General features: G+C 46.5%; 1 long non-coding RNA gene across 1 annotated transcript; it reads right to left on the bottom strand.

The window, feature by feature from the left end:
* Window positions 1-16,568: 16,568 nt before the first annotated feature.
* Window positions 16,569-20,574, bottom strand: LOC142903544 (uncharacterized). Its single transcript, XR_012929263.1, has 2 exons — window positions 20,406-20,574; window positions 16,569-16,627 (listed from the first exon to the last, which is right to left on the bottom strand). It is a non-coding gene; the product is annotated as an uncharacterized LOC142903544 (long non-coding RNA).
* Window positions 20,575-22,034: the final 1,460 nt, after the last annotated feature.

Raw genomic sequence — 22,034 nt, 5'->3', positions numbered from 1 at the left:
ACTGTGACAAAATGTGGAATGTGGAGGAGGAGACGAGTTGACTTCAGAAAATGCATCAACGGGTTCTAAAATGTTTTCTTCCTTCTTTTGCTGCAAGTGTTCCACTGTTACCTGTTGCTAATGAAAACACTGGTGAGACGTGTAAAAGCAACACACCTGTTACACAATGAAGGGGTTACACCAAGAGGGAAATGCAGGTTAAAGGGACACTTCAGCCAAAATTAATATTTCACATCCTTCACTTTGGGAGATTCAGTCGGTGGTGACGTTTTCTGATTCCTGTAACAGCTCTAGAGTTTCACAGCCAATGAGAATTCCACCCAATAGAGTGAATGGGATAAAAAAAAAAGAGAGAAAAAGTGTTCAAATGTCTGTGACTATTATACTGTAGTTGCCCTTTGGATGATTCTTTTGTTCAATGTGTGAAACTCCAAGTGGGCTTAAAACACAATTTTAAGCCTAACCCAGAATTGAGTCTTTTGTGTGTTAATCGATTTAAACCTTTGCGCTTTGTTCCCGAGGTTTCTCATCTCACGAGATCAGCAGCCAGACTCAGCTTCTATGCGGCCGACGACGAGGGATTCACCTGCGTAGGAAACCTGGACGTCTCCTCCGGGTGAGTGTGGAAGCATGATCTTCCTCTTCCTGCCTGCTGACCTCTCACTCCTCCATCCTCCCTCCTCCCTCCTTCTTCCACTGCAGCAGATGTTCCCTGCTGAGGGACAAACTAATTTACAGCCTCTGGTTCCTGCTGCGCTGCTTTCTGTGCAGGAATGTCTGTGGGCGTGTTGGCCGCGATGGGGAGAATAGCCGCTGGTGTTGACGGCCAGTCGTTTCACTTTTCCTTTCTATGGGAACTAATGACAGCAACAGAAGTCAGGGCGTGTTTTGTAATTTACGTGGCGTTTTTGCAATTTGCTCTGAGCCAAAATGACATTGGTGATACAAAAGCCCTGTGTGGACTTGGTTTCCTCTGTGCACAGTTTCACACTTCACGCCCACCAGATACGTTGTACTCAATATTTAGCCCAGAAATTACCCGAGAAAAATGAGCAAACACACTGAGGCCCCATTTACACAAGAGCACTGAAAAGCAACAAAAACCGACTGCGTTCAGAAGAAGCCGTCTCCAAAACTGTCAGCGTTAAGACAAAACGTCCGAAATACGCTGCAGTACTTCTGCCAGGCCTTGAATGGCGCTGTGGTTTCACTGCCTGGAGGCAGAGAAGATTAGCTGGAGCACACGTATGACCTCGCACTGCGTTTTAGGGAAGTAGCAGCTCGTCAATTAAACAAAAATGATGAAGAACGTACGAGAAGACTGTGAGACTGCCGACAAAGTTGAGCTTGGAGCGACTCCAGAATAAAAACCCTCAAAGCTCCGTGATGACGACGAAGACTGGGAGTCGTAGCGGTCGATAGAAGAAGGCTGCCAAGAAGAAAAACATCAACCAAAGAAGGAAAAGGAGGTCATGGCAGCATCACAGTGTGAATCCCGCTGGAGCCAAACAGCCACCACAACTGCAGCAGCAGCCACGAGGACGACTGGACGTCAACCATCAACCAATCAGCCTTCACAGGCTCTATCTGCTCACACCTGCCGTCCACTTCATGCCATCGTCCGTCTGTCTGTCTGTCTGTCTGTCTGTCTGTCTGTCTGCCTGCCTGCCTGTCTGTCTGTCGCCTGTCAGCCCGACTGTGTGTCTGTGTCTAATGACTGGTTGATGGTTGATGGTGGGGAGCCAGCTGGAATCCACCGCTGCCCTACACCCATTTTCTACAGCCCTAAATTACAGCCTTAGTGTGCGTGCATGTACACACACACACACACACACACACACACACAAATGCGCATGCACATGACTGGGGTCGCCTGCGGTCCTGAATGAGCCCCATAAAGTGGGGGAGGGGCGGTGCCGTGGCCTCAGCAGGACCCAGAGTGACTTGTTCAAATGTTGGTCACTTTATGGCAGGTGATGCGCAGGGGAAAGGTCAGAGGTCAGGTCAAAGGGAGAGGTCGGCTGGGCGAGGAAGTGAGCCGGTCTGGGAGGCTCCAGTCCAAGATGGGACTGATGGATTCCATGAGGACACTGACTGGATGGTTGCTTGGGCTGAACTTCACTTGACTCTCAAAGGCAGCGTTGATGCTCCTGTTGTGCAGAAGACTTCCTAGATGGTGGAGTTGCAGTGCACATCATTCCAACCAGGGGGCGTCCAGTCAGGTTATTATATTAAATCTGTTGAAGAAATGTTTCAATTTTCCGTCTTTCTGCATCGACTTTGCTCCATGAGGAGAGTTTGGGATGATTTGTGTGTCTTTCTCGGCTCCATGTGTTGGAAAAAAGGAACATCTTGTCACAATGCCTTGTGGGAGATGTAGTTTGTGGTCACCCACACCAGTGGGCCACACACAGCAACTCGGTGGTCCAGATTTGGCCCGCGGGCGTCGAGTTTGACACATTGAATCTCGTCCTTGAGTCTTAAACGGACAGTCAAATCGAAAAAGTGATATTTCAGTTGTTTTTTTTTTTTACCAGATTGAAACCTCGTCGTTTCTCTTATTTGAGTTTTTTGCCAGTTTTATTTCATTAAAACAGGAGGAAATAATCATCTCATAGGATCAAAACATGTTGTTTTAAATAAAGAAGAAGTTCCAAATATCTCCCCCGGCGTGAGTCTGTCCAGTGAGTCGGTCCAGTGAATCGGTCCAGTGAGTCCTGTCCAGTGAGTCGGTCCAGTGTCAGTGAAGTTGTCTGTGTGTTGAGGTGTGTTGACGCTGCGTCAACTGGTGTGACTGACGCTTGTTTGCTCGCTGCAGAGTGAGACGTCGTCCACAACACAGGATCTTTAACGGCTTCAGTCCCTCGCTGAGGGCTGAGCAAACACTGGAGGCGCTCAGTGTGTGTGTGTGTGTGTGTGTGTGTGTGTGTGTGTGTGTTCAGCATCATCCTGCTCATTCCTTCACATCCCAGTTGCTCAGCTGTGTGGATACAACAGCAACTGTGTTTGATGAGTGAGTGTGTGTGTGTGTGTGTGTGTGTGTGTGTGTGTGTGTGTGTGTGTGTGTGTGTGTGTGTTATTGTTGTCAATGTGTTCAGCGCTCCGTGAAATTATGTCTCCAAATGGAAGACTTGGCACAAAAGCCTGAAGGAACAAAACTTTTTTCTTCATGTCCTCGTCACAACAACAACAACAACAACAACAATAACAACAACAACAACAATAACAACTCTGAAGTGCAATTGTGAAATGAAAGTGTGATTTGATTTTACAAACCAGTATCCAGATAATAATGGCGTTCTCCATTAGCACTTCTTTGGACTTGCACTTTGACAGCTGTGTAAAGGATGACGATGTATACACAAATACTTTATACACAAATACAAACTATATTCAAAACAGTTGAGGTGTCACTTTTTCAAATCTGTCTTTCCATCATTGTGCAGAGATACAGTGAAGGACACGTCAGGCCTGTCTTTGCCACCAAGATTTCAAAATAAAAGCACGAGCAAACTAACAGATTTTTTTCTTTGTTCTTTGATGCAGACAAGTGTGGCGACCTCACTGACCTTGAACACATTTCAACTGCCGCCGCCGTCGTCTCAGGGCGATGCCCTGCCATGTGATGTGACGTGCTGGCCTCTGGGAGCAGCGTGCCAGCCCTAGATAGATAGATAGATAGATAGATAGATAGATAGATAGATAGATGGTGTTTTATTACATATAGAATGAAATGATCGCAGTGAGGTCCAGTGTTACCATAAATAAGATACAATAAGATCGAAAAGACGGAAGAAAAGAAAAAGTATAAAGTGACAATAATATAAAGTGTAGCAGGCGGATTGTAAATGACCTCATGGCAGTGAGTCCCTGACCATGAATGACACAATGTTGCACTTCAGTTTCTGTCTGTGGATGTATAAGGTGCTTGGTGTGTGTGTGTGTGTTCAGTGTAGAAGAAACTTTGGTGGAAAATGTCTGATTTTGGAAGTTGTTTTGGTGACTCTTCAGCTGGCCGTCATTTCTTTGTAGTTTTGTAGTTTTGTGTGATGTTCCAACCTGGATCAGCAGCTCCTCCAGCACATGAGGGACGGTGGAGCTCTGCTGGCAGCACGGGATGAGTTGCGACACCAGGCTGCCTCATCTAGAGCGCAAACACACCAGCTGACCAGCTGCCACTGTGTGTGTGTGTGTGTGTGTGTGTGAGTGTGTGTGTGTGTGTGTGTGTGTGTGTGTGTGTGTGTGTGTGTGTGTGTGTGTGATGTCGCTGAGCCACCTCGTTTGCCCAACTTTGCATTGAAGGCATCAAACCAGCAGGAAGGTTGTGTTTGCAAATAAAGAGAGTTTTTATTGAGTGCAGGCATCCATGTGATGGCTTCAAGTGTAAACAGTCATAGTTGTAACTACAGTGTTACTGCGTGTGTTACTGTGTGTGTGTGTGTGTGTGTGTGTGTGTGTGTGTGTGTGTGTGTGTGTGTGTGTGCGCCTGCTGCCAGGCCCTGCGTGGACTTTGAGTCGGTGCCCAGCAGCCGCCGCCCTGCAGAACAGAGCAGCAGTGTGAGAGTCGCAGGGAGGAAGTCCGTCCGTCCATCCGCCTGCCTGCCTGGGAGTTTGCACAGGTGTGTGATCACCCTGTGTGTGTGTGTGTGTGTGTGTGTGTGTGTGTGTGTGTGTGTGTGTGTGTGTGTGTGTGTGTGTGTGTGTGTGTGAGCAAGTTAGAGTGTTTGAGGTCTTGTAGGCAGGCGGTGTTCTTTGAAGCCCATGTCCTGCTTCTTCTTCTGCTTCTTCCTCTTTGGACTTTTTCTTTTTTTTTCTTAAAAAAAAACAAAAAAAAAAGTGCAACCAAGCAAAACCTTGCTGCCGTGCTGCCGTGCACGGGAGGAAAATATTTCCCAAGAACAGCCTGATTGTGTTGGTGTGCAGCTGCAGTCGCCTCACAGCTCTGGTTGCTGCCACTCTAACACCATGGTGAAGGTCTGGAGCTTCAACATGATGGAGTCAGATGGAGAGAATGAGTGCAGGCTGAGAGCCACTGATGCTCCTCTCATGTTTCTGCAGGAAAGGATTGAACAGAGTGTCATCAGTCTGAGTTGTTGAGTTGCAAGAGTGAAGTAAGGTAGTCAATGGAAACATGCTTCACTGCTTATGATCAGATGCAGTGTGTGTATCAGGTCAGGTGGCCAGGTCGCTTCAATGCATTGCATTTATTTTTTTTCACTTTATTCCATTTTCTCTGTTTCATTTCAACTATTTTTTTGAGTTTTATTTGATTGATTTGGGGATTTTTCTGTGTATTTTGTCATCTGTTTTGAGCTGGTATGGCTCAGCAGCAGCAGCAGCAGCAGCAGCAGCAGCAGCAGCAGCAGCAGCAGCACTATTCCTGACACAGTGAATTACAGTGAATTTCCTCCTACCTACCTCAATGATTCTTCCTCGTGCTCCACATTTCTCCACATTGTGTTCTGCCACTTGAGACGTCTCAAAACTTTGTCCTCTTCATCAGTGAATCTTTCCCCCGAGTTGTGATTGGTTGACCAGAGGGTCAATCAGTTTGACCGCTGGGTTCAAAGCCAGGGTCCGAGGGCCAACCTGAGGCCAAATTAGGGGGCGCCAGAGTGTCGACCCGCTGGGCCATTAAGAGGAAGATGAATCCAGGAAGTCACATTAATGCAAAGACACGAGCTGCCCGAGGACAAAGGAGGACAGCTGACGATGCACGATTCTGGTTTCAACCCCCCCCCCACAACAAACATGTAATGACTTTATTCTAGTTTATTTTTCCAGTCATTCACCTTCGTTTTCAGAGTCACTGGGGCACAATAACACCCTCGTCTTCCTCCCAGCCTGTAGTGGACAGATAACACACAACACAATGCCATCAACAGCAGGCCACACACACACACTCACACAGACACGCACACACACGTGGGTGGTCTGTCGTGAGCTACAAGGGTTAATGACAGTCCTGTGTGGAAGGATTGACGCCTGAGCCACACACACACACACACACGGTCTTGTGCGTTCACATGGTTAATCCACTCGGCTCATGCGGTCGCTGTCATTCGGCTTTTTTTCTTCTGTAGTTTGAGGATTTTCTTCGTGGTCATTTTACTTCAACGTCTCAATTGAGAAAATCGGTCAACGACAAAAAAAATTTGACCAAAAATATTTGGACTGAATTTAACAGCCACGTTACAAATAATGAAGAAGGAACAGCATTTGGCATATTTATATATGTATGTACTGGTACTACCCAGAAAATGAGAATATCCTGAAAAGGTTGCTGTATTTCTGCAATTCAACTTAAAAGGTGAACGTGACATATTATGTAAAGGAATAATATGCAAATCAATATATTTCAAGTTTTTATGTCTTTGGATTTTGCTGATCAGGTCTTCTTAAAAAAAAAACAACTCAAATGTTATTTCAAATGTTTAAATCGATTGAGTTTGTGGTTTTAATAAGATGAAAATCTTTATTGGCAAAGTTACAACAAGGAACTGCTTGAGATGTCAGTTTGCGTGGAATGGCTCAATAAAATTGGTTGCTTTCATCTTTTATGTTAAATTGCCAAAATAAAGCAACTTTTACTTGACGTTCTAATTTTTCGGGTAGTGCCTGTATGTGTATGTATACACATGTATGGGGCTGTTTGGACGCACCAATTTCCTACTGTCTACGCTGTAGATACTGAAGACATCGGATGTTTGAGGTAGATATGAGGATCAATGTGGCAAGATATCAAAGACCTGAATGTGTGGTGTTCTATGTATTTAATATGATAGGCTGGCTTTTCTAGCTCGTCTCCAATATAAAACTGGCTGGAGTTATTTCACACTTTTTTTTTTTTTGTTGAATCCGTATTCCACATGTGTTCATTCATAGTGTTGATGCCTTGAGTGACAACCTGCAATGTCAATAATGATCGTCATCATGAAGATGACAGGAAAAGCATGAAATCATGACTGTGTGTCCAAACTGTTGACTGCTGGTGTTTGTGTGTGTGTGTTTGTTTACGTGCAGAGTCGGCCGCAGTAGTGAATACACACATCAAGACAAGGAAAACTTGCATAAATATTTAATGTTGTTAATGTAATGCTGTAGAGGTCAAAGGTCACTTGTATTAACCTCGTGATGACTGAATACATTTGCTATTGAAATATTTCTGTGATGTTTTTATCTTTTCCTGATGTGTGTATACACTGTGTTTGGCATGACTCTGTGTGTGTGTGTGCGTGCGTGTGTGTGTGTGTGTGCGTGCGTGTGTGTGTGTGTGTGTGTGTGTGTGTGTGTGTGTGCGCGCGCGTGTGTGCGTGCACGTGTGTTTGTCTGTGTGTGTGTGTGTGAAAGAACGTCTTGAGACACCACTGGGCGACAGGAAGTTGCAGCCACACGCACGCACACACACACACACACACACATGCGAGGCTGTGATTGGTCCCAGCTGTGACAGCAGCTGCTCTCAGTCTCTCTGTTGACGGCTGGGCTGCGTCGCCGTGGAAACAGCTGGGCATCGCTCCTCCTCCTCATCCTTATCCTCCTCCTCCTCTTCCTCCTCCTCCTCTTCCTCCTCGTCCTCCTCCTCCTCCTCTTCCTCCTCCTCCCTCTCCTCTTCCTCCTCCTCCTTTTCCTCCTCTTTCTCCTTTTCCTCCTCCTCCCTCTCCTCTTCCTCCTCCTCCTTTTCCTCCTCTTTCTCCTTTTCCTCCTCCTCTTCCTCCTCCTCCTCCTCCTCCTCCTCCCTGTGTCACACCTTCAGCCCTACCCAACAGGGCCTCTATTGATATATTTAGCTGTTAAGCTTGTGTTTGCTGCTTCTTTGTCTTTTCCATGTTCAGAAAGGGGCTAAGCGGTAAGCGTTGTGTGTGCTAGCGCTAGCCTGGGACGTCTCGGTGCCCTTTGTGACATCACGAGCGACTGATTTTCAGAAGTGCCTGATTCTAGCGCACACTTTGTGAACAGTAGAGCAAAGAGAAGAGAGAAAGGATGGAGTTTAGTCTCCTGTGGGGAGGACGGAGACGCTGAGCACTGAGGGGAACTTTGCACAATGTCAGATTAATGAATTAATCTCATTCATTCATTCATTTAAACTAATCGCTAAAGATTCAGCAAAAAACAACATGGCTACACCACCACCATCACCAGGAGAGGGACAGAAGGAGAAGGGTGTGTGTGTGTGTGTGTGTGACTTTGCATGTAAAAACAGCTGCAGGTTTTGTTTTGAGGACCAACGTCGTCAGCGTCGTCAGCGTACACACACCAACACAGCATCCAGACCCAAAGGGGGTTAAACACACACACACACACACACACACACACACACACACACACACACACACACACACACACAGCAGCCGTGGCCCTCTTGTGTGTCCACTCAAACACCAAGACATATTCTTTGTTTTGGATACAAATGCTCACTCTCTCTTGCTCCCTCGCTCTCTCTCACACACACACACACACACACACACACACACACACTCACCGGCACCACCTCTGACCACTACAGCTCACAAAGGGCATCCACACAAATAAACACTTACACTTGTTCGGCCATTCAACAACTTGTTTTCAGTAACAGCCAAAACCACTACAGGGAACTTGAAGAACACACACACACACACACACACACACACACACACACACACACACACTCACACACACACACACACACACACAATCACACTCCCAACATGTCAGATTAGCAAAATACCTCTGAAGTTGCACATATGGGCAGTTTTTTGTGTAGCCAAGTTCCTATTGTGAGTCATGCAATGAGTCTTAGCGTGTTGGTGTGTTGGTGTGTTGGTGTGTGTTTACACGTATATGCTGGAAACGACTGAAGACGGTGTAGTACAAAAGCCCGGCCTGGTGTGGCGTCCTAAGCTGTGTGTGTGTGTGTTGCAAAAAGAATTTTGAAACTTTGTTGAGGTTGAGAAACTGAACAGCAGCAGTGCTACAAAGACTTCCACACACTGTTAGCACTGTACACCTCAAAATGCTAGCCAGTTTGCTAATGTGTGCGTGTGTGTGTGTGTGCTGGTGTTGCAGCCAGACTGACTTGAGGCTGTCAGGGCCCATTAGGATAATGACTGTGGGATCTGGCAGGTGTCCAAACTGGGAGAGGGGGAGGGGCTCTGGGGGGTGGGGGGTGGGGGGTTATAATGGCCTGGGGTGGAGAGGGGAGGGGGGAGGGGTTGCTGCCTTAATGGGATCACATTTCACCTCCCCTTCCCCCCACCCCACCCTCCTCATTTCTTCAGCCATAAACAGACAGAGACAGTGACTGACTGTTATGCTCGGGCTAAACACACATCAGCATAAATTGTCAAGTACAAAAAAGACAAACATGCCATAAAAATGGAGGCTGGTTTCCTCCCCCTCCCCCTCCCCCTCAACCCCGCCCTCCCCCCAAACTACAGACACATGGTTTATGTTACAGTGTTTCTCCTGTACAGTTTTTAAAAGATAATGCAGCCGCATCTGTAGCGCGTAGCAAGCAGCGCCGCCAGTGAACCAGGATTTCACTTCATGCCCCATCAGACTTTTTCATTTTTTCAAGTTATTTTTTTTGCTATATACTACCAGCGTGTGTGTTACCAATTACACACTGGTTACACACTAGCTACACACTGACTAGCTCGCAGGCACACACTTAACTGTCCTGCTCCAAGGCGCTAACACAACAAAGCTTTCACCCCGAAACGACGGCCAAACAAGATGGAGAAACGTGAAACAACAACGATAACTGATACCAGTATCGGGTATTGGTACCGATACCTGATACCGATGCCAATATCAGGTATCGGTACCAATACCGATACCTGAATACTCTACTCATACTCATAAAATATGTGCTGAAACCACAACGATACCAGTTGTATATGTATGTATTTGACAATTGTGTTAAATGTGTGTTTGTACTGCAGTGAAACTGGTTCTAAAAAAAACCTGCTGAGCAATGTTGTTCAAATAACACAACTGTGAAAAAGTTAAAAAAAAAATAAAAAAAATCCAAGTAATTCTATGAAGTGTAATGGCCTCATAAGTACTCAGTATCAGTACTGGTGAGCAGTGGAATGGGAATTACCTGATGTTGTGTTATTTGAACAACATTCCTCAGCAGGTTTTTCCAGAACAAGTTTCACTGCAGGACAAACACACAGTGAACGCAATTGCAATTTCCATACACATACAGGTCCGAAAAATTAGAATATCAAGTAAAAGTTGTTTTATTTTGGCAATTTAACATAAAAGATGAAACCAACAACTTTTATTGAGCCATTCCACGCAAATTGATGTCTCAAGCGTACCTTGTTGTAACTTTGCTGATTAAGATTTTCAGCTTATTAAAACCACAAACCCACAAATTCAGAAAATTATTATAAAATTTGAGGGTTTTTTTTAAGCTGCAAGACCTGATCAGCAAAATCCAAAGAAATAAAAACTTTAAATATATTGATTTGCATATTATTTGTTTATATAATTCAACTTTTAAGTTGAATTGCAGAAATACAACAATCTTTTCAGGATATTCTATTTTTCTGGGTAGTACCTGTACATATATACAGCTGGTATCGGTGTTGCGGTATCGGCACATATTTAACGAGTACACATATATATTTGTATATATGTGTGTGTACACACCACACTCTTTCAGCGCAGTGCTCAGCTGAGGTTCTCTCAGGTGAGCCTCCTCTCGCTCTGCTGGCTGGCTCGTTTGCATGGCAGGTTTTGCGATGCAAATGTGGGAAGGTGGCGAGCGGAACCATGCAAACGGCAGCTGCTGCTCCGGCTCCTGCCCGCCTACGCACCACACACAATGTGTAGGAAAAAAAAGGTTGTTCACCTTCTGTGTGACGGCCGAGCGAGGGAACGCAGCTCGCCTGCTGCTCCCCCAGCCAGCAGGGGGGGCTGGTCACATGATCTGGGCCCTGCAACAATGAGGAGAGGCCACGGAGGTCAAGCCATTAGCTGGTTAATGCAGTGCGTGCGTGTGTGTGTGTGTGTGTGTGTGTGTGTGTGTGTGTGTGTGTGTGTGTGTGTGCGTGTGTGTGTGTGTGTGTGTGAGATGGTGGCTGTTGTTGTGTTGCAATGTGATGTTTCACATCGTCAATTTCAGCAAAAAACGTTTGAAAACATTTACAGGTGGTTCACCTCCCGGTCAGTAGGTGGCGCACAGTTGGAAGAGCAGTCGTAACAGGACAGAGGGCACTGAGTCGTCGGACAACTGTGAAAATAGAATAAAATAGAAGAGAGTAGACGGACTCTTTGTATCCCAAATTGGGAAACTACGCTGTTGCAGCACTAAAAAACAATGCACAAATAAACTACACACTAATGACAGGAAATTACTGTAATTGCAGTGTAGTTTCTATAATAAAATATAAAAAAACAAAAAAACAAGTGGGGGGGGGGTCAATTCAAGATAGATCCAGGTAGAACACACACACACACACACACACACACACTGAGTGGGCTCCCAGGAGAGCTGACCCCCGCCCTCTCTCTCTCTCTTTGTCTCCGTCCTTCTTTCTCCGCCGCCTCTGAATGCAGCACGATGCGTTCACCTTCTCCAGGCCACACCGGCGTCGTCTCCAGTTTCAGCTCCTGAAGCTGAGTTCCGGGAGGGCGAGCTGGTGCTGTCTGACCTGGAGCACACACGACAAGCTGTGGCCTCAGAACAGAGAGAAGGAGGTTCTTCATCCTCATGTGGAGAAGTGAAGACTGAGAAGCTGCTGAGGAGGAGGAGGAGCAGTGGAGGAGCAGTGGAGGAGACTGCTCTGGATGCTGAGATGGACACAGCAATTGGGCCCTAATTACATATATATATATATATATACGTGTATATATATATGTATGTGTATATATATATATATATATATATATATATATATATATATATATATACATATATATATATATATATGTATGTATATATATATATATATATATATATATATATATATGTATATATATATATATATATATATATATATATATATATATATATATATACATATATATATATATATATATATATATATACATATGTATATATGTATGTATACCTATACATATATGTATTTATGTGTTTATATGATACTCAAGTTTTCTACTTCTTCCTCCTCCTTTTTCGAACTGTATGCGGTGTTTTGTTATGTTTTTGCTTTTTCTTTATTTTTTTTATTGGCATTTTTATTTGTTGTTTCTTTCTTTTGTATGTACAGACAGTTACATATGTTATTTTATACAAGCTTGAAATAAATTCATTCAGTCATCCATTCATTCATTCAAAGCATGCACAACATGCCCACTAGAATAAACTAGACCACCCCACTTTGTATACAGTATATGTGTGTATGTGTGAAATAAATGAGATAACTACAATAAATGTCATCATGAAAATGACCTAAAGTTGCCTCAACTGGTAACTGAGGAAACTCTTCACCCACCTCTCCAGAAACGCAACACACACACCTGCTCCCCTTTCATTTCTCTTTCTTTCTTTCTTTCTTTCTTTCTTTCTTTCTTTCTTTTCCCTGGTGGTGAATGCCTGGTGGTAACAGAAGAGTGAGGAAGTGAAGAGGAGGAGCAGCGCCGCCCTGTCCCAGGAGGCACCGCCACAACAGTCACGCACAGGAAGTCACAAATAATAATGTTGGCCAAGAAAGAACAGGCACCAGGGGGTCCCTGAAGGCAACACGAGCCCTTCAGGACATCTGATCACGAGAGGAGGAGGTGCTTAAACCTTCTTCGTGATCACACTTGCTGCACCATGTCTTCAGTGAAGAGTGTGATGGTGGTGAGGTGATCTTCCTCCTCTGCTGAATGTGATTCAGAGGCTCTGAGCCTCAACTTGCACCAAAAGTCAGTGTGCAGGTTCCCACCAGGCGTCGCGGGAACGTTACAGAACCCAACGGCACCGCTTTGGAAAAATACGCCGCTGTTCTGTTTTTCACGCGTCCGCCGCAGCAGGAAGTCAGTGATTGGAAAACATGGTGGATTTTCATCATCATACGCAATGCACCCACTGTTTTTCTTTACGCTGCATTTTACTGTGAAGGGTCAACGTGACGTATCGGCTTCAACGCCGTTCAGTTTGGCCGTCAAATGATGAAGCAGATTTCACTTTAAATCTGAAACTGTGATGACCAAGATGCAGTTGAACTTTAAATACCTGCATTTAGTCTGAGACCAGCAGTTCCGTTTATCTTATTTGTCATTTTTACACACAGCGATACTGAGACACAGTTGGTTTAGTTTCACTGTTGTTTTCTTTAAATACACACCGGACGACCTCCTGTGTTGTCACGTGATCTTGCAATCTTGGCGTGAAGCGATGGAGGTGCCGCCGCTGGGTGGTTGAGGAGGTACGCAGTGGTTTCCACACCGCAGACGTGCCGCAGACGCTGCTGGTGTGAATGGGTGGTGAGGACGACGGCAGAGCCTGTTGATTCTTGCAGGGCCTCAGGTGACGCAGCTGCTGCAGCTCATAAAGTCTGAAGATCTCCTGGTGCGTGAAATCAGAAGATCAGCGTTGTTGGCAGCGGGGGTGAGGGGTGCTGGGGTGCCAGGAGAGGGTGGGGGGGGTTGCTTCACGTGAGCTCATTTGCGACGTGTTTGAGCTTTAATGAAACCTTTTTGTCAAGTCAGAAACATTTCAATGAGCCACTTGTAGACGACGTGCTGCCATGATTTGAAGACTTAAAAGTGTTTCAGGTTCATCAGATTCACCAGGAAGTGGAACGCCAGGAAGTGAGACACCAGGAAGTGAGACACAAGGGCTGTGTCTCCATTCAGGGTCTGCCGTCGGAAGGCGGGTCCTCCATAGGACCCAGCCTAGAAGGACGAACCCAAACCCCGCCTCCCCGGTAACCACACAGGACGGTCTAGCCTTCGGCGTATTTCCTGGTTGCGTCACCGCCGTTCCCTCCTGCTGGCCAACCTCGGAAGTGATGTTTTTCTAGCATCAAGCTAACCATTGGTTCGCCATCCAACCATGGCGTTGGATGTTCAAATAAGTAAAAACCCCAGGGTAAAAACTTAATATTTCATGTGATATTTGAAAAAATTTAAAAATAAAACCAACACATTTCACCACAACTGAGACATTCTGGTTGATTTGATCATTTTAGTCGCACATGGAGCAGGAGCAGCAGCAGCAGCAGCAGCAGCAGCAGCAGCAAGGCTATTTTTAACATCTTTCTATTTTCCAGCCGATTGTTCCGCCGATTCTTTGCTTCCGCTGTCCACAGTGATATATGTGTGTGGGGGGGGGGGCAACAGTGTCAGCAGGGTGGCCTTGTCATCAGCTCGTCCTCCTCACAGGTGGAGGTCGTTGGGCTGGAGTGGCATCAGACGGTGGTTGAGCTCAACGTATCGCGGAGGCTTTTTATTACAAACTGAGGTCAAACACATCACACATCAGACGTGACGAGACACTGAAAACTGTGTTTGTGGCTGCACACACACATACACACACACACACACACACACACACACACACACACACACACACAGGAATGATGGTGATGTTTCATTCTGTTTGCTGGCAACATTGATTTAAAGTCTGCAAAAACAGATGAGATCGCAGGATTTACGATGGAAAAATATATGATATGGATTGTCAGGAAAGACGTTGGTTAGCCATCTGCTTATAGCCGCCCATTAAAATACTTAGCTTTAGCTTCCTGCTAAAAGTGCTAATCTTTTAAATGCTCCACATGTTTGGAAGAATGAAAACAGGCAGTGTGATGTAAAGAGCAGGAAGACCACCTGGTCGGGGGTGTGTGGCCGCTGACTTGGGATAGGTGGCACTTTGTGATGTCACAAAGGGGACCATCAATGACGTGAGGAGCAAACAAAAGAAGTGAAGAACTGACTTTTCCTAACATTCAGTTGTGAAATGTTCCAGCTGCTCTGAAGATGACTTGACTTGTGTGATTGTGTGATTGTGTGTTTGTGTGGCGATGCGAGACGGGAGTGAGTCGATTTATTGCTGCTCTGATTCATTGTGAAAACACGTGACAACCACACGTGGAAATAATCTTCAGTTCAGCAAAGTGACCCTGAGGTTCTCAGTGCAGCAGCAGACCCTCAGCCACTTTCACATACAGTCAGTTCACCTTGGGCCAGTCACATCCTCCTGCAATCATCTGTCAAGGTCATCAAGGTCATCTGGTCTCCTCAAGGTCATTAAGCCAAAGTCTGTGTTGCTTTTGGGTGTTTCGAATAATTCATCCAGACAAGAGCTTCTTCAAATTGTCACTGTGCTGGATGGGAAGGTCTTAATATTGACAGTGCTGAACTTTTAACAAAATGACTGAAAGCAGAGATGATTCTAAAGCCACTGTGAATCTTCTGGATGGTTCAGTGCCACACAGATTCAGCTCTGCTCGGCACTGAACCATAAAAAGAGTTTTGTATCTCTCAGCCACCAGCAAACTACCAGGAGGAGAAAGTGGAAACAAGATGGAATCAGCCAGAGAGATTTTATCTGCTGCTCTCCCCTGGTAGCAGTCACCACAGTGTGACCAGCAGCCGCCAGTGGCAACCTGGCAGCTGTCAATCAAAGTCTCATAAACAACACATTAAATGACAGTTAACACAGCCACAATAACAGACAAGCATTTACACTCCTCCATCCTCACCCATAGGCTGACCTCTGACCTCTGACCTCTGTGACCTGCAGGGAAGCTGTGTGATTCCCTCCTGAAGCCCCCAGACCAACACTGGAGTGATTGTTGTTGGAGTGCTGCTCCCTCCACCCACTCCCTCTGTTTTCTCCTACACTCCCTCTGTTCACTCCTCCGTCCGCTCCTCCACTCCCTCTGTTTTCTCCTACACTCCCTCTGTTCACTCCTCCATCCACTCCCTCTGTTTACTCCTCCATCCACTCCTCCACTCCCTCTGTTTTCTCCTCCACTCCCTCTGTTCACTCCTCCGTCCACTCCGTCTGTTTACTCCTCCACTCCCTCTGTTCACTCCTCCACTCCCTCCGTCCACTCCTCCACTCCCTCTGTTCACTCCTCCATTCACTCCTCCACTCCCTCTGTCCACTCCCTCTGTTTACTTCTCCACTCCCTCTGTTCACTCCTCCACTCCCTCCGTCCACTCCTCCACTCCCTCTGTTCACTCCTCCGTCCACTCCTCCACTCCCTCTGTTCACTCCTCCACTCTGTGTTGAGATGTTTGACAGCAGCCAGTCAGCTGATTACAGGCTCCTGACTGGGACGTGCAGGCCCCAGACTGTCTGTTCGGGCTGATGGAGTATAGGTTGCAGCAGCAGTGAGCGCACTGCATGTATGGTTGAGATAAAAGTCGGTCATTATGGTGAATGTGTGGGGAAAGATTTTCAGATCTTTGGGATGCAGAGTTTACTGTTGGATCTCCACAGTCTCCACTGCTGAGGCCTTGACTGTCTCACTGTTTAGACTTGAAGGTTCTATTCAGCTTCATTAGTCACTACTGTACTGTACCATATGCGGCCCCTTAAGCTTTTTAATCCGGCCCTCTGAACTTGAAGAAATGACGTCAATAGTCAGTCAGTCATCAAACAGCTGCATCTCCTCCATGTTTGCAGTGTTTTCACAGTCATTTCAATAAAGAGCTAAACACCCTGGTGGTTCTAGATGGGTGTGGGTGGTTCTGGGTGGTTCTAAGAGCTAAACAACCTGGTGGAGCTTCAAAGACACTGACTTTGTAGTCATAATTTTCAGTGGACTTTAAGGCAACATGTTTTCTGCTTTTTCCTCCTGGCTCACCCAAACACTCCATCCATGTGCTGCTGCTCCGCTACCCCTCTCTGGAACATTTTATAACCCACTGTGGCCCCACCAGTGTTATAGTGACTTCCACACTCCACCTGTCTGTCTGAACCGGTGCCTTTGGTGCACCGCTGCTGTATTTATAGAGATGGTTGTAATCGGTGTTAATACATGAAGGTAGAATTGACCAGTGCACACGTCCACATGCTGCTGCCACTGCTGATGCTCTTCACGATGTGCAAAGTTCTCACCTCATGCTAAATATAATGACAGCTGGCATCAGAATGTCAAGATTTGCAAGTCAGTGTTATTGGCTGAAACCAAAGGGGAAAACCTGGGGTCTGTTGACCTTTTCAATTGAAACTTTCACTTCCTCAACTGTGGCTGTTTCAATAAGACGATGCGTCTTTCACCAGAATTGACTGCAGTTATTCTCCTTATTAATGGCCAACTGTGTCTGATGTGGCCAAACTGCTTTTTAATTTTATTTTCCGAAACACGTTTTCACCGTAATATTTTGAGAAATTAGATGCAAAGTTGTGCAACTGCTACACTTCAACACTGGTGCGTTTGTGTTGCAGAGGAGCAACAACAACTTCATGACCTGGTGTGTTTTGTGGGAAACATAAGTGGGAACATTGTAGCTGTGCCTTGGTGTCGCTGCGTGACTGCAGTGGTGACCTCAGGGGGCAACAAGGGGGTTTGACTCACTGGAAAACACAGATTAGCATTAGCGCCGCAGCCACTATCTCCATTGACCATAATTATCATGGTGTTTGTAAACACTTACTTTATTCACATATGTAAAGAATTTGTATGAATCCGCTAGCGGTCAAACGTTTGGACACACGTGTTTCTTGTATGTCTTCACTACTTTCTACACTGTGAATACACACTGAAGACATCAAATATATGAGCAAGATATGAGGATTAATGTGGCAAAAGAAAAAAGTGTTAAATACCTAAATATGTGATGTTCTATATATGTAATATATTATGAAGGGAGGCTATTCTAGGTCATCTCAAATATTAAACTGGTTTGAGTTATTTCACACTTTGTTGTTGAACACATATTCAATATGTGTTCATTCATAGGTGGCTGAGTGACAATCTGCAATGTCAATAGTCGTCAAAATGTAAGAAAAAGGTTCAGTCAGAAGTATGAGTCCATGCTGCTGTAACTGGGATAAATGGAGGCGACATTCTCACTCTCACTCTTCTAAGACTCCGAGCGGCTGCAGCTTTTTGACACTAATCTCATTGTGTCTGAGCGCCAGCCAGCCAGCCAGCCAGCCAGCCAGCCATTATTCCTGGAGAGTGGCAGAGTGTCTATTTTCCTTTGGGTGACCTTTGACCTGTGCCGTGAGGAGTGCGCCCAGGTTGCCCCAGTGATGAGTAGAGTCAACAAGACTGTGGATGGAGGAGAGGAGGAGGAGGTGGAGGTGATGGTGGTGGGGGGGTCTTCATGGACTCTGTGGGGAGACACATTCCTGAAGACGTGTCTCCATACAGCAGCGCCACGTTTATCATTCACCTCCAGTCTCCATGTCTGTCCAGGGGGGAGGGAGGGAGAGAGGGAGGCCCCAGTAGGTGGCGCTACACCCAGCAGCCTGCAGGAGCTACTGGATTACTCAAGCTACTCATTAGCTCGGTGCTAATCACTTGGCTGGGTTTACTGCAGACGTGGGGGCCCCCTCAATGTGTGTGTGTGTGTGTGTGTGTGTGTGTGTGTGTGTGTGTGTGTGTGCAGACTAGACTGGGGAAGGTTTGGTCTGGATGTCTGGATGTCTGCTCGCCCAGCGCTGGGCTGACTGCTGCTATTTAGGGCTCTGCTGTCTGCGGGGGGGCGGGCCAGGGGGGTTATTACTGGGGAGGAGGGGGGATTGAGGGGGGGCTGGTGGTGGTGGGGGGAGGGGGGGCACTGTGAAGATAATTGAGGTCTTTGTTGGGCTGCTGACTTGGTCTTTAACATGGTGGTGGGTTTGAAATTGCAGGAGCCTTTAAAGACCTTCATTTCATTTCTCCTCCATCCTGCAGAGGAAACTGCGGCTAGAACCATTCCATGGCTGACGCTTCAGTTAACCCAGGTGGGGGGGGGGTCCACACCGTGCTGGAGCTCAAATCCATCCAAAAACACACTGTCTTCCTTGTTTTGTCCGGGGTTGTGACATTATTAATGAGGCTTGCAGGTCTCCCAATGACGGGGGAAGGGGGGAGGGGGGTGAAGGGTTGTTGGGGGAGGGGGGGCTATTATTATTATTACACAGAAAAGGTCCTTCTGTGTGAAAGGGGGGCTGCGTTAATGAAGAAGGAATCAGTCATTCAGAGCCGCCGGCCATCAGTCATCTGGACTGACACTGCACTCACACTGCACTCACACTGCACTCACGCTGACGCAGTGGATACATCACTCTTTGGAGGGGTGGTATGGGGCGGGGTGGGGGTGTGGGGGGTATAAGCTGTGAAAATGTGGCCCTAAATTTTGCCAATGTTATCGAGTAGATCAGTGAACTGGGCAGAACTGAGAAAAGTTCCTCTGTTGTTTATTCGGCTCAGCTCCACCTTTCAGAGTGTGTGTGTACTAGAACCGACAAGAGCTGGAAGGCAGCCCTTTCTGATGTCATATAGGGAATCAAGGCCGCACATCTAGCCAAGTGATCTCCCACCTCCATCATAGTCTTTTGTTGTTTCCTTCTGAAGACGTGGAATAAGGGAACACAGAAGCAGAAGCAGCAGCAGCAGTAACAGCAGCAGTAACAGCAGCATCAACCGCAGTAACAGCAGTAGCAGCAGTAGCAGCAGTAACAGCAGCAGTAACAGCAGCATCAGCCACAGTAACAGCAGTAACAGCAGCAGTAACAGCAGTAACAGCAGCAGTAACAGCCGCAGTAACAGCAGCAGCAGCAGTAACAGCAGCAGTAACAGCAGCAGTAACAGCAGCAGTAACAGCAGCATCAGCCACAGTAACAGCAGTAACAGCAGTAACAGCAGCAGTAACAGCAGTAACAGCAGCAGTAACAGCCGCAGTAACAGCAGCAGCAGCAGTAACAGCAGCAGTAACAGCAGCAGCAGCAGCAGCAGTAACAGCAGCAGTAACAGCAGCAGCAGCAGTAGCCGTACAGCTGAAACTACCTGCTTTTACCGGCAGCAGTCTTGCAGCCTCATTGGCTGCGCCGCCGCTCACACCAGGCGGCTCAGCCAATCAAAATAAAGTGTGGAGAGAATCATTTTCGGCTACTGGTATTTTGGGGCATCGTAAAATAGCAGTGAGCTGAGTTGGGGGCGGGGGGGATAAGGGGGGGCTGTTAAGGCGGCTATTCCCAGCAACGAGGTGTTTATCGAGTGTAAATACTCCAGCGTGCAAACACTGGGACTCAGTGAGCAGCTCGGCTGTTCAGGAGCTGGTGCACTTCACTGGGAATACTGGAAATAGTTCTGGCCCCGGTGCCATTGTGGAGGGTGTGTCTAGCACAGGCGTGGGCAAACTATGGCCCAGGGGCCATATGCGGTCCATTCAGCTTCCTAATCCGGCCCTCCAATACTTGAAGAAATTATATTTTAGTCAGTCAATCATCAAACTGCTGTAGCTCCTCCATGTTTCCAGTGTTTTCAGAGTCATTTCAATGACGACCTGAACACCCTGGTGGTCCAGTGGTGGTTCTGGATGGTTCTAGATGGTTCTAGGTGGTACTGGATGGTTCTAAGAGCTGAACACCCTGGTGGGGCTTCAAAAACACTGATTTGGTTGCAACTTTGCTTCGCTTCATTTACCATTGACATTAAAGCAACATGTTTTCTACATATCCCATGATAGGTTGTCTCCTCACCAAAACACTGCATCCATCTGCTGCTGCTCCGCTACCCCCCTCTGGCACGATGAAGACCCCACTGTGGCCCATCAACCAACATTTGGCCCCCCACTGGTCTAAACTGGCAGCCTGATCGGTCGCCCAGCCAAACCTCAGCTCACTCTGTGGTTAGCCTGCATGGCTATTCTTAGCATACACAGTTGTGTGTCTTCCAAGGGTGTGTGTGTGTGTGTGTGTGTGTGTGTGTGTGTGTGTGTGTGTGTGTGTGTGTGTGTGTGTGTGTGTGTGGATACAAGGGGATGTCTGTGTCCATCCTTGCTCAGTGGTTGTGCTGAGGAAGGGGCTGCTGCGGCTAACATTAAAAGCTAACCACAAGCTAAATTTAGCTGCGTGCAAAAGTGGGCCTCCAGCACATTTGAAACAGTCAGCATATGTTGTTTGGCAGTTGCGAGCCTATTACGGAAATGCATGTGTGTGTCCTCCTACTTTTTATGTTTTTATTTAAAGGCGTGTCATGTTGGGGGTCTCAACCTCAGTGACTGTGTGGTTGCAGAAGATGTTGATAGGGGGCGACACCAGATAAATCAGCAGGGCCTGAAACATGTCTGCTGGACAGAAAAGCTACTCAGCTGCGTGTTTTACCGCAGCATCAAAGAAATTCCCTCCAGAAAAAAAATATATATATACATATATATATATATATGTATGTATATTTTCAGAGTATTTACAGAACAACGCCCCCCTTTGGTGGGAGTGGAGTCTATTTTCAGCAGCACAGACTCTCAAACAGAGTCCACTCTGTCACCTACAACTGTCTCTCATTCACGTACATGAATTCCTTTCATTACATACTTACAGTACACTGATTAATTGTAATGTAATACTTAATACTTAAATGACAATTAAGTATTCCAGTCACTTCATGACATTTGTCATGTGGTGACTGGAAACTTTGAAATGCGCTGCCAGGCTGTTGTTGCCGCTGAAACACTGCAGAATAGAAGAGCGAGGTTGCTTGATTACATACTTGTTAAACCAGGAATGTTAAATAAATAAAATTAATAATATTCTGTGCCAGATAACCACAATAGAAAACATCTGGCAGAGATGTGCTGAGGTTTGACTCTGGTTCAATCCTCCATAGTTCAGGTTGACTCCAGGAGGAAGGATCCTAGTCTGAAATACTGTGCGTGTGTGTGTGTGTGTGTGTGTGTGTGTGTGTGTGTGTGTGTGGATAATGGTAGTTTACTGCTCCTTTGCTGAGGTCGTACATGTTGTGGGTCAGGAGGTCTGGCGTGGCACCAGGACTGTAGTCACCTCAGCCTCAGAGCAGTGACTCACATTAACAGCGGCACTAACCAAACCCCTCCCCCTTACATACCCGCCCCACCCACCCACCCAGTATCCCTCCCCTCCACCTAGTCACCCACACCCAACCCCACCCCCCAGCCAAGCGACA

The sequence above is a fragment of the Nelusetta ayraudi genome, unplaced genomic scaffold (genome assembly GCF_046127955.1).
Source record: "Nelusetta ayraudi isolate G7.1 ecotype Tasmania unplaced genomic scaffold, CSIRO-AGI_Nayr_v1 ptg000111l, whole genome shotgun sequence".
NCBI classification, from domain to species: Eukaryota; Metazoa; Chordata; class Actinopteri; order Tetraodontiformes; family Monacanthidae; genus Nelusetta; species Nelusetta ayraudi.
The sequence above is the reverse complement of the archived record's forward strand: the minus strand, read 5'-3'. Positions and strand labels throughout refer to the sequence as shown.